General features: G+C 30.4%; 1 long non-coding RNA gene across 1 annotated transcript; it reads right to left on the bottom strand.

Moving 5' to 3' along the window:
* Window positions 1-11405: 11405 nt before the first annotated feature.
* Window positions 11406-14232, bottom strand: LOC132743699 (uncharacterized). Its single transcript, XR_009627606.1, has 3 exons — window positions 13849-14232; window positions 12672-12796; window positions 11406-11688 (listed from the first exon to the last, which is right to left on the bottom strand). It is a non-coding gene; the product is annotated as an uncharacterized LOC132743699 (long non-coding RNA).
* Window positions 14233-14495: the final 263 nt, after the last annotated feature.

Below are 14495 nucleotides of genomic sequence, written 5' to 3'. Positions count from 1 at the left end.
ACTGTATACAAATAGATTAACCTTATGATTGCATAGTTAAAAGCGTTAAAAACTTTAAATTTTAGTTCATAGAAATGATAATTATCTGTCCTTTAAAAGTCTTCCGTGTGATAGGCCCTGAAACAGCAGCATGGATACCATTTTGCATTTGCATTAACCACGTTATGGTAGCTGAAGAAAAATGGGAAATCTGCTGGTAGCTATGAAATGGAAACTATATGGAAACAATTCCATAACTTTGTTTAACATTACAGCATTTTGCAGACTGAGATTTAAAATGTTCAAACTGATTCTATATATCAGCAATAGCATAATATTTTAGCAAACAATATATGTTACATGGTATAGCGTCAAACCCTAATGGCAGACAACACTAAAACAGATAATATTAAAGTAATAAACAAGTCTAGCTGATCTATGATCACTATAATGTAACTTTTCACAGAAAATCCCAAGCTGCTAGATGCAGATTTATTGATTCATTATATTATCTGTAGTCTTGTTATATATTTAGACATGGAAAACTATATGGCGATTAAACCGTTAACAAATAAAAATAATTCATGCTAGTTTTCCCTAAAGTAGGCATAGAAAATACTTAACATTCTTAATTCATGGAACATGATTGATTAATTCGTTATTCTATACTACTTAACTTTGTGTTAAACTAAAATATAATAACATTGTTATAATAGGCGTTAACTTTAACAAATAAAACATTGATAATTAAAAGATAAAATAAAACGTCATTCATTCCTTTTTTGTGCATATGCCACATAATCTATACATTAACGAGGTATGGTGTCTGTTTAAACAGCCTAGAGTATTTACAGATTAAATCCTGGATGTAACAGCCTCATTAACAAAACGCTCTAGGTCGAGCAATAAATGTCTCAGGATCATTATCAGCTGTAATTGAGTAATAAATTATCGGATTCAAAGACATAAGAGAAGTTACAACATGGGCAAATTTGACAATGTTCTGTTAAAGACTTCTCATATTGCAATTGTTTAATGTTGTGTTTTCTATGATTGCTCCGCGCCCAAAAGCGCGGAGCTATTTGTGTTTACCTTTTTTTTGTCCATGAGCCCGGATTTTATCAAATATTCCCTTCGATTTACAGCTAAAAATAAATTCGGTTTCAATAACTCCTTTCGATTATTATATTGGTTCTCCCTTCGGTGATTCGCAGCATGCCATATTAATGAATGTGAACCGGAAAGCAGTTCTGCTGTACATGAATTCGAAAGCTATAAATAGCTTTATTGACAGTTAGGTTATAAATTTGTTATTTCCCTTTTTTAGTAGTACATGAAATTATAATTTGTTATATTTTGAATTACATTTACACACAGCATATCAAGTATACTATTAGTGATTGAATTTGTCAATATAAAGAAGATTTCAGGCATAAAACTTTATAATTTTGCTTTTGATAATTTTTCTTAATTTATATTTATGAAACTTAATGTTTAATAATAACATGTTGATATATTGGTTGTTTTGAAATAATTATAACTTTAGTATATAAGGTTACATTTCATTGGTAACATTGACATAGCGAAAGCTGCATTTTGTGCCCGTACGGATAGCTAGCCCGGCATAGTTCAATCGGTTAGAGCGCGAGACTTTTAAATTTACTAAAATTACTTATCAGTCTTTCGGATGAGAATTTAAATCGAAGTCCCGTGTATGGGTGCTTAAACACTTGGCACGCTAAAGAACCAGGAGAAGCTTCTGGAATTGTGGAGAAGCTTCTGGAATTGTGGCATTCTGGGCTCCTTGCCATTGGTTCTTGTTGCTGGGTCATATGGGGGTTGCGTTCATTGAACGCCGCCTTTCCTTGTTGATCTTGTTTATCATATTTTGTAATCTCGACATTGTGGGTTCGATTCCCGGCTGGCTAACTAAAATTGCTAATCAGTCTTTCGGATGAGAATTTAAATCAAAGTCCTGTGTATGGGTGCTTAAACACTTGGCACGCTAAAGAACCAGGAGAAGCTTCTGGAATTGTGGCATCTTTCTGTATCTATAATTGATCTATCCTCCAGGTTACAATCTTCTTTCAGTATTTAAAGAAACCTTTTTTTTTAATTTTACATGAAAAAAATGCATGTAATATTACTATATTATAATATTAGTCCCTTTTGTTACTATTTGTATATTTGTTACAATTATAATAATAAAAAACAGACTTTGATATTTTTATCATCTTATGTTACTGACTACAGTAGTGACACGTGACACAAACAGAACACATTACAGTCATGTCACATAACATTTACAAGTCTTGTAAATCTTGTTTGTATTCAATGGAATTACTTTCCTTACCAGGTAGGCATCAGTGAAAGCATTTTTTTCAAATTAAATATTTGGCCGCTCTTTTTAATGGACCTTTCCGGTTTTTCGTAGCGGAACATTTAGCAACACCTTTTCCATTCATTGCTAGGTCAACTGCTCACAAACAGTATCACAAACATAAGCACGTGTTCTTTTGTGAAAACCAGGTGACTATGTATTATCTCAGTGTAGCGATTGAATAACTAGTTAGCCAATTTACATAAAACTGTAAACACCGGAAAGGTCCATTATGGACAGTGCATAAGATATCATAAGTATAATTATGCAAAAAATGGGTTACAAAACATTCGGAAAAAATCTACAATAGTACTTAATCTGAATATAACATGACCTGTGCGTAGGAATAATTTGGTATGGTATCTGTAATGAGCGCATTTTTTTGCGCGGAGCTTCTCAATTGCTACATTGCAGCAACATTTCTACTGGTAAGGTATTTGTTTGGCATAATGTTCTACATATACTAGTGACGAGTGAGTGGATATTTAATAATTTGACAGGTTATCAGGTTTATTTAAAGTTTGATCAAGAATATAATGTCATTAAATTTGATTAGAAATATAAATTATGTATAGGATATCGACCGAGTACGAGGTCTTTCTGTTTGGGAAATTGGGAATTTGTGACATGAAATTCGTGGCCAGGTCTTTCCTAAACAGAAAGATCGATGTACGAGGCCGATATCCAACTTACACACCGTTAAAACTATATTGGCTTGAAGCATTTGATGAAATGCACAAATATTATTTTTAACACAACGCATATACAGGTAAGCTTTTATCAACGTTCTGCTTAATACAATATATACTTTGCTTTCCCCTTTAAGATAAAAAATCAAAAATGCTAAATGTGCAATTTGTCAATAATAAAGTAAATATATCTGTAATAGAAGGTATGTTAAAAAATGAATAATAATGTTCATAGTATTTCGTATCAGACAATGCAGATTCTAGACATTTGCCCACGGACAGTTGCCCCCCCCCCCCCCGCCGGACGTATGCCCCCCTTTTGCCGTTGTGACGTGTGACTTGTCATCTCGTGTATAGATTTTATGTATGCCTATGGAAACATTTTAGTTTTATCTATTTATGGATGCTATATTGACTTCCACAAATTTCCGCGACAGTTTTTGTGTATTTAAGCACAATGAAATTTAGACAATAGGCGATGAATTATGGTTAGGTAGCAAATAATTCAACAATAAAATATTTTTTAAAACAGGGAGTGGGGAGGGGGTATAAATGTCCGCCCCTTCCAAAGATATGAGGGGGCAAAAGATCGCCATTTCAAAAAGGGGGCAAACTTCTGAGGGGGCAACTTTCCGATTGGCAATGTGTGGATACCCAGCAGACCACAAAAGTATGGAAAGCCAAAGAACAATATTAGACAGCCATGGCTTTCCATACAAAAGACTTACATCTGAATATTGTTGGCAAGTGTGAAATATTTGAACCGAAACTATACTTTATAAAGCAGATTATAAAGTGTTCTAGAATAAAATATGATCGTTCATCATAAAATGTTTTAAACTAAATCACTTATAGGTTTATTTACATTTTAAAATCGTAATGAGTATGCTGTGATTTCTGCTATATAGTTTCATAGATATGACTTTAAAGCATCCATTTTGTTATATTATGAACTTAATGACAGAATTACTATTACTTTAAAAAATGACGCGATTAAATAAATGTTAAATTTGTACTAACTTTGACATGCTATCCATTATTTTTATTCAAAGATTTAATATAGAGATGCTGGAATAATTGCTTAGTTAAAAGGGTTTTTTAATTTTTTATTGCTTTTCATGTTTTCTTTATCTGCGCATAGGCAGGTCTATTTTTTCACGTGTATTTCATGACCGGGTCTGTCTGACAAGAACAGACCTGTGCACGTGCAAAAGATAGACCTCATAACGGTCTTTCTTTTGTTTAAACAGGTCAATCCGAAAAATATAGACCTGTCACAAACAATAGAGTAGGTGTGTAATATTAAAAAAAGCAATCATCAACAATACTTGATCAGTGAATATTTGTCAGTCTTTCAAATCGTTATTTTGAATAGTAAAGATATGATTATTACGATGGTGGTAATGCAAATTATTATAAATACCGTTAAAGTTAATGACCGAAATTCAAAACGAAAACTTTAATATGTGAAAAGATGCTGTTATTTTGGTAAAACTTACATGCATTATGAATTATCTCAGTTGACTTAAACTTATAATAATAAGATAGTCTTGTGTTGAAAATGTAGTCGAAAACATTGGTTTCCACTCTTGATCACACAAAAAAAGAAAAGAAAACAGAGATATTAAGCGGTGTAAAAAATAAAAACATTCAGGAAATATTCTGTTTTAATAAAGCTGAGACATTGTGTCTGTAAAAATGTTTACGTTCCCAGAAATTTCTACCAATAAGTAGAGAATATCAAAGTCAAACTTAATAGGCTGTCAAACGAAAACTTGACGAGTCAAACGGAATAGGCTGTTTAAACTTATATGCAATTCAACATATTAAAAATACTCAATAAAACATATATACATGTATCTTTATGTATAATTTGCATTTGATATTGCAAGAATTGATTTATTAATGAGGATGTTAGTGAGAAAATTGTCTGTCTTTGATGTCATTGATCGCCCGTCAACATTTTTTCTACAGTAAATATTGATAAGTTAACCGGATTTCTTCGAAAATGTATCCTTCTTATATCAAACAGGATGCATATTTCACAGTTACAGAATAAGTAACAATTACGGAAATCTACGGTAGCCTTAGATATACCGTTTACTGTAAATAATAAATAAATGATAGATTGATGAAAGTGACAAACAGGGATGTACATTAAATAAAAATAAATCCCGAAAAAAAATCAAGCTTTGCATTTCAAAAACCTTAGTTGAGTCCATTTAAATATATACAAATATTGTATTTCATTTGAAAACATGAATAAAAAATTCATAGTATTACATTTTATCTTTCCAGATCATTTCATAATACGAACTAAATTAGTGCTCTAAACAATTGTCTTAACAATGTTTCTTTTATTTCATTGTTCTTATCTAACATTTTTTCTAGTTTTGCCTACTTGAATGAACGATTGCCTTTTTTCTTTAATGCGTATGATTTACCTTTAAAATTTCTTCAACTATAACAAAAAGTTTAAAGTAAACATGTTATGAAATATAAGCGTAACCAAATTTGATAACATCGACGAATGAAGTAATTTATAAAAAAAAACATTCTTTAACATTTCACATCAAAACATATAAGAATTATTGTGATTGTCTGGTGCATTTGGTTTTCCTATTTAAAAAGGTAAAATTTGTACGTTCACAAAGAAAGTGAGTATTAGATAGATGTGAAAAGACACACGTTGATAACAAAACAGCAGTTCAGCAGAAGTATACAGTACTTGTACGCGTACTATTTCAATACGACACGTGGACGTCCGACGCCGAGTGGTTAATGTCATTGACTTCAATGCACGGGCTACTTAACCTTCTTGGTTCGAACTCTGTCAATTACTTTAGATTTGAAGAAGCACCTGGAGCCTTCCTCCATCTTTTTAAGGAGGAAAATGGCCATTTGACCACTTCAGTGTTGGTGCGACGTAAAACCGAACCTAAAATATCTACACGACTTGTGACTTTTTTATACTTCAATATATTATAAACGCAAAATTAGGCTTAATATCCAATTATACTATCATTAATAATCAATACGATACGATGTACTTCTATAGAATAAAACTATTTACGAAGAGAGGACAACATTCCATTCCTAGGTTTGATATAAAAGGATGTAAAGCCTTTGTTATTAAGCATTTACACAGTAGTTTGTTATCATTCTGAGTCAATGGTATGTGTGCGAATAATAATCAACATCAACCAAAATCTCAATTATATATTTTCTTATAAAAATATAACTTATAATAAAAACTTATAAACTTATAATTAAAACTGTTAATAAACTTTTAATAATTGATTGTTATACGTTTAAATCGGAAATGAGATCAAAAAAGTATGTCGTAAGTTTTAAGTATAAAAGTAATTAAGACTTTGAAAAATATATAAAATAATCAACTTTATAAATGTTACGTTTTAATGATTGATTTTTGTCGTTATTTTTGTTGTTTTATTTTTCACCAAATTTCTACCTCGTTACTAACCGAGTCAGTGTTTGCCAGTACAAAATTGATATTAGTCATATTTGACTTAGATGATGCAAAGTTAAATATGAATTATGAATATTTCATCGTTTCCTATCCTCTTGATATACGAGTATATGCCTCTGTTTTTATTTGTTGGAACATCAAACATATTATCTGCTGAAGGTGATAAGTTTTACAGAATCATATCATATTCTCTAGAAAGTAGCAATAATTTCATAAGTGCGATTGTGAAAACAAATCGTGCCCTGATAAAACTAGTAAATTTCTAACTTTCTTTACTGTGTTGTGTATGGAAAATTAAATGACACATTTGTTAAACTTACTATAAATGTAAATGTATGTTCATCAATGCTCCCGTTAATATTTCCAAGAGGAAATGTATCATTTTATATTATTACATGGAATATATGTTGCCTTCTTAAGAACATCAATTATACCACTAATCAAATCTGTATGCTACATTACCTAGAGTATTCCGTAAGGCTTCCAAATGGATGGTACATTTACAAATCAGCACTGGGTATACAATTTCCTGACACGAGGTTTCTCTTTTCTTATATCCGCGAACGCTATTCTTCACTCACATATCTTAAAGCGCAACCAAAATTAATGGTATATGTGATTATGATTTAAAGATAATTATGTTTTCATATATTTTACTTTTAAGTTTTGTTTTACATAAAATACAATTTTACTCGTCGTTAAATCATAGTGCAATGAAGATTTTGTTGTGGCTTTAACAAAGTTATATCCATATCTCTGTCCAATTTGTTTTATGCTTGCAAAATTTTAAATTTTAAAAAAACATGTGTATGGTATTTTATTGTTTTAGTCAGACATTGATGATAAAACTATACATTGAGTGGAGTATTATAACAAATAGAACATTTTTTACTGAAATCCTTATGATTTTGAGAATGCGTGTAATAGTCTTAACTGGCTTTTACTTATATTTCATGGGCAACTTTTCATTGCATTCTCATTGCATTTTTATAATAGAAGAAAAAGTGAAGTTTTCAAATGCAAAAAATCAGTGAAAAAATCAGTGAATTAAAGGGACTTCACTGTGGTTCTTTGACATATTATTAACAGGACTGGGATGTTTTTCAAGAGATTTGTGTACCATTTGATATAGCTCTAAATCGTTAACTTGTTTGCAAATATTTTAGATATTTTACAGAAAAATCATTTCATGTTCCTTGCTTAAACGTTGCAGTGTTCTGAGAATTTTTCATTCCTATCCTTTGCAGATTTTTAAGTGCTTCACAAAATCTATTTAAAAATTTCAAATAATATGTTTTAAAATTTTTGACCTCCGTGGCGCTATCAAAAGGCAATGTTTGGTAACATCATATTTCATTTTAAGCGTGTAAATTTTCTTTCGCAATTTATACAAACTTTATATAATAAACAATCAGAACTGTAAAGTACAACATAAATAAAGGGTGAATCTTAAAACGTGTTTCGCCTGTTGCATCATCTTATTGTGGTTTTCCTAAAAAGAACCAACATTCAGAGCTTATTTTCCCTCCCACACTATGGTTGATAGAAGTGATCCGGCGGTGACGTTCATCAATTACACGCTGTATCTAAGGAATTAATGAAGGCAATAATAATTGCTCTTTCTATATTGTTTCTCGTATTTTATTGAATTTTATTGACTCCTAGAAGATCATAGAATGAAGAGAAATACAACAAAAACAATATGATAAAAGCACTGTAAATTAGAATTGCCATTTCTTGTGAGGCCATGACCCAAATATACAAAAATGAAATAATTTGGAATATTGAAATACTGCATCTAATAAAGGTTTTCAAATTCCCGTAGTTAAATATAATGTTTCTCATCTTGATTCAGATTTTTAGATATTATAGCGTTTAAACTTAAACTATTTGTATAAAAAATACATTGCTAATTAGCGTCGTTTGTTGCATGAAAAAGAATGAAAATGTCCAGGGAATGTTGTGATAGCATTTGTTTATTATCAGTGGAGAAAAAGGCATTCTAAAAAAAGAAATAACCAAGCGAAAAACATTATGAATATACCGATTTGTTAAAGATGACCGTGACCTTCAAAAATGTAATAATTAATTCCTACTGCTGTCAACGTGTTAGTATAAAAAGAATAAAAAAAGTTAATGCAATAAGTTACATTTCATTTATGCGCCTGTTACTTGTTCCATTCAAGCAGACCTCATCTATAGATATGTATACTTTGAAAATCCATTTGTGGCGTAAATATCAGTATTGGCATCTAAAATATTTTCACACAAATTCTAATATCCTTGATATGTCATGTCTCTGTATGTCTATGAATTCCAAATATCTTGCTAGTCTGTTGATTTATTGCCTTTAAGGGGATCAAATTTGTTTGTAAAAAATACGATGTCATATATATTCATCATTAAATAGTTAAAATTAAAGATTATGTGTGTTGTAATTAAGGATGTAACAACACTTAAGTGAAATTTTATATATGTATATAATTATTCTTCTAAAACAATATTCAAATATCCAAGAATATGTTGAATATGTGCTGCAAATGTTTAAACGCATTATATGTAATCATTAAATTATATGCATTCAATTCTTATAGAAAAAAATTGGCTTAGACTTTACAGAAAATAAACTCCTAATTGCCTCCATTTATTTTCACGAAATGTAAATTCGGTAATATCTTTACAAATAATGCTTTTTGGAAGTTATAATATTGATAAATCTTCATTTGAGCATCATAATTATGATATAAAACAAACGAATTTGAGTAATGTAACTTATTATTTAAAATAGAGACATATTCATTTACGACATACATATTTACCATGAACTATTTCCGATTGTTGAATTAAGACCTATCTACCAACATAAAACATCTGGAAGTGCTTGCCATATTGTGTCTAAGTTTGGTGATTTACCACATTTTTTTCTCAAATTTCTAAGAATAAAAGTTCAGTATACATGCAACTATTTATAGAAAATTTCTTAGAATTTCTTTTGATCAACACTTGTTTTTTGTGGCTGTTTTTATGATAGCAAAGCAAAGGGTTTTGGCTGTTCACTTCAAATTTTCGAAGAAGCGGAAGTTTTTAAAGAACGCCCTAAACGGCGGAATTAAAAATGTTGCTGACTCGGTCCATTTATTGAACTGAGTCTGCAACTGTTTTCTATTTTGCCGTTTTTTATGTCTTTTTCTAGGGATTCCATTTTTCTTTATTTTATTGTGCCTGTTCAAAGAAAGTCAATAGAGTAAATAAGTTCCAATGAAAATCTGATAATATGGAGATCCCTCGAAAGCAATGTAAATATCAATATAAGATAATGATATATGAAAATATATCAACATATTCGGATCATCTTAAAAAAATGTCTATGATGATACAGTTAAGATGTTTTTTTTCTGGATATTTTATTTCTATGCTTTGTTTTATTCATTACAGAAATTTAAAAAAAAGAAATAAATATTGTGTTATTTCTTTAGAAGGGACAAACATGAATTTTATAACGTTTAAATTATGGTATTAGAACATGTTACATGTTTGTTACTGGAAAACAATCAAGCTTTATGTTTAATAGTTTGTCACAAAGTAGCTTAATGTAAACAAAGTTGTTTTATGACTTCAATAAAAATACTAACTGAATCATTATAGCTTTATTAATTGCCAAAACACAACAGCTGATATGACTGTTCGGTAAACGGATACATTTTGGAAACCAAAAATAGAAAGCTTTAGAGAAATAAAATTAAAGATTTTCTGGACATAATGGGCTTTTAAAAGCAACTCGCCCTTTCTAGAATTTTACATTACATGTACTGGTGGCTAATTAGGTTAAACTTTATTTCCATGTTTTGTCTTTTCACAAGATAAGATAACGAATTGCAATTGTTAAAATCAAAATGATAAAAATTGTATTTTATTATATCAATTTTAGGCTTATATTTTATTCAGCTTTGTATGAACCAGTGATATTTTCACCCCATCTACACTGTCAATATCCAATGACTTATATAGTTTTTGTCTGTTTAGGTTCTATTGCTTTTTCTTTTGCTCTTAAATTTGATAATTGGATAGCATGATGACTGATTGTCACTGTGTAAAAAATAGATTTTCTTTATAATTGCTGAGTTATTCTTTATGGTTGCTGAGTTGAAAATGTTAAGTTTTCAATTTCAGGTCATAAAAATGATAATTCTGATAAAACAGGGAGAACTTAGGAATAGAAAATTAAAAAATATGCCCTTAATAAGTCTTCGGTATAATCACTTTCCTTTTTCCTTTCCCATTTTATTAAAATTGCATAACAATGCTGAATTGCAAATAAACCACATCAGTATTAAATAATCATATTAACATTTCTATCAGAATTTAATATCATTATTTATCATTATAATATATTGCTTACATTAGTTTAAACGTTTTATGATGATTGAAATTTCTGTATTCAATGTATCTCCTTTTAAAGTTATGATACCATTCAAATGTTAGGTTTCTCAATTCGATATCAAATGCAAAAAAAAAATGTTACAACAAAAAAGGTCAGAAATTGCAAACATTTTTTAATGCCATGCATTAAAATCTTCATCCGAATCAGAACTTGCAATCATTTCTGAATGCCATGCATTAAGATATTTATACGAATCAGGAATTGAAAACATTTCTAAATGCAATGCGTAAAATCTTCCCCCGAATTAGTAATTGCAATCATTTCTGAATGTCATTCGTTAAAATCTTCATCCGGATTAGAAAATGCAAACATTTCTGATGGCCATGCAATCGTCATCAAAATACCCTCTAAAATAATCATTTGAGGAAGCCACTTGTTAAAATATTTGAAGAAATAAAGAAGAAAAGAACGTGATAAGAATAGTTAAAGGACGCGGCCCTGTGAATTTTCGTACTATTTGTTCTATAGTAAATCAGTCAAATTTGAGGCTTAATTCTGGATTCCACTGTTCTTGATGAATTATATACTGTCTTCAACTTTAAACATTAACACTATCTTAGTCCAATGAGGCCCAAAATATAATAGGTTAGCCATCTACTTTTTTCAGAATTCTTCATTCTGTTGTAACACTGTTTAAATTCACCACTTTAAAAACTCCTGACAGCTGGTGGGTAGTACATCTTTAATCCTTCCACCAACAAATGAGTTCCTGGAGAATACACAAAAAACAACTTTTAAAGTCATCATATAACACACAAAAACTACACACATGCAATAAATACACTTTAATCATGACCAATCTAACTAGAGATGACTTAAATTGAGCCATTTCAAAATTTCAAAGAACTACTTTCTAGACTACAATGGGTTCGGTCTAATTCCGTACCGGGTTGAGACCTAAATGAATCCAAAATTTAAGTTAAGCCAAACTTTATACTCATTTCCTAGTAATTTAGTGTTATACAAGTACAATCATATAGGTTTGACATGTCTCTAACAAATTACATTAATGCAGTACATTTTCTTAAATATGAACCTTCATGCGAAAAGTCAGGCTCGGCCAATAGAATTTTACGCAAAAATTTATATTACAAATTCTGTCATATCTTTTGATTCTGTCAATGGATTTTCTTCGAATAAAGTTAAATGTTACCGGCTAATGTCATACAGTTATTTTTATGAAAGAATAAGACCTTATTGCTTAAAAATTGTAATAGAAACTCCATTTCTTTAAATGAGAGCATGAAATTTTGGGTTAAAATACAAGTAATCACAATTAAATGTGCTTTTTTCATAACTTTTTCCTTCAATATTGTAATAAAACCTACTGATTATGATTTTTACCTATATACCATGGTAGATAAAGTAAAGAACCAACATACACACCCTACATTGTTTGCTTAAGATATCAATAAAGACAAACAGAGGTAATCTTAAGGTTAGCAAAGAGGTTACCATATCACCATGGGCTATGTCTTCTGACAAAGTAAGATTAGCCAACTCTCACATAAATAAGGCTTAAAAAAGATGACACATACCGTCTCCCACTTTAAATCTTTGAGAAGTCTTAATATAGTCAGAATTAGAGAAATTTTCTCCTGATATACATCAAAATAACTACCAAATATTGCCCGAGCATTGGGAGTCGCTACCGTCAATAGCTGAAGTTTCAAACTAGACATAAGTTATTACCTTCTCAATGTGTCCTGACAAAGCTGCTGCCAAACTGAGCTGAAGGAGTCCTTCCATAGATCTTTACCAGGATAAGGTAAGGTCCTGTACTCAAACCCAGGCTTTGGTACATGTAACTGCACAGTCTGAAAAAATATGCAACACTAGTACATGCCTAAGAAAATTATAAGAGGCATTTATGCTGTAATTCTGATATCTGAAAAAGAAAGAAAATAATGTCTTAATTAATCAATAGCTAGATTTGTTAATTCACACAGGAGAGCATATATAAATATTGTGTGCTGAAAAATGCATGCCTGCATGAAAATAGCAGTTTAGACATTGTAAACCTAACCTAATTTAACTGCTGTAGCAGCTACAACAACAACAACAATCATATCAACTGTGTTATTCTAAATGAGCCAATTATCCATAAAGTACACTGTTTAATGACTAGAAAATCTTTTATGTGTATATATAAATAGCAAATACATTCTGCAACACAGCAAAACATCATGTTTCACTACATGTACACTGAAAATGCCTATATTTCCAAAATATAAATCACATTTGTCCTGTTCAATTGTCAGTTCTGTTTCATTGAAATACAAGACAATAGTTAATATTTACATACTGATTACTACAGCATCAATCCTTTGCTGAAACATCAAAACATATAATGTGTGGTCCATATGAGCAATAGGCTACTATGGTGCTTGTTCGAATCCCATGGCCGGTGCTTCTTGGGCCCCTAAGATCTCTGGAATGAGCTTGCCAATCACTTCTTTACCAATGTAACCAATCTGAAACCACACACTCCCCCAATTCCTTGCAATGAATAGTTTATCCATAATTTAAGATGCATTTCTCTAAAAATTATCATTTTCTATATAAATATTATAAAAATAAGCTAGATTTATAGTATATTGCTAAACACAGGGTGCAAAAATAAAATTTATCAATTTATAAACTGCTTTTTACAAAATTTAAATTTCATTTTTTAATTTTAAATTTATTTTTACAGTTTTAATTCAATAAAATGTGGTTAAACTTTCATGCAAAAGCTCTGTACCCTTTTTCCTGCTTACTGACACAGTAGCAGACATCTACATTTGAAGGGGAGATAACAATAACAACATATGTCCCAATTTAAAATGTCAAAATTTAAAATTTGAAATAAAATTTAAAATTTTCAAACCTGTCAGTTATCCTTTATTTTCCTGACTTCTATTCATAAACACAACACTGATGCAAAGTTTCATCCATATCCATCAACCAGTTCCAATTTTTCTCATTTCTTCTCTTGGACGCGGCCCTGTGAATTTTCGTACTATTCGTTCTATAGTAAATCAGTCAAATTTGAGGCTTAATTCTGGATTCCACTGTTCTTGATGAATTATATACTGTCTTCAACTTTAAACATTAACACTATCTTAGTCCAATGAGGCCCAAAATATAATAGGTTAGCCATCTATTTTTTTCAGAAATCTTCATTCTGTTGTAACACTGTTTAAATTCACCACTTTAAAAACTCCTGACAGCTGGTGGGTAGTACATCTTTAATCCTTCCACCAACAAATGAGTTCCTGGAGAATACACAAAAAACAACTTTTAAAGTCATCATATAACACACAAAAACTACACACATGCAATAAATACACTTTAATCATGACCAATCTAACTAGAGATGACTTAAATTGAGCCATTTCAAAATTTCAAAGAACTACTTTCTAGACTACAATGGGTTCGGTCTAATTCCGTACCGGGTTGAGACCTAATATGTGTCACGTTACACATAAAGGAGAACAATAACTCAATCAATACAGAAATTTGTCTTAAGAAGTT

The sequence above is a fragment of the Ruditapes philippinarum genome, unplaced genomic scaffold (genome assembly GCF_026571515.1).
Source record: "Ruditapes philippinarum isolate M1 unplaced genomic scaffold, ASM2657151v2 ctg15972_1_1_1_1, whole genome shotgun sequence".
NCBI lineage: Eukaryota > Metazoa > Mollusca > Bivalvia > Venerida > Veneridae > Ruditapes > Ruditapes philippinarum.
Note: the sequence above shows the minus strand (reverse complement) of the source record. Positions and strands in the feature narration are given on the sequence as shown.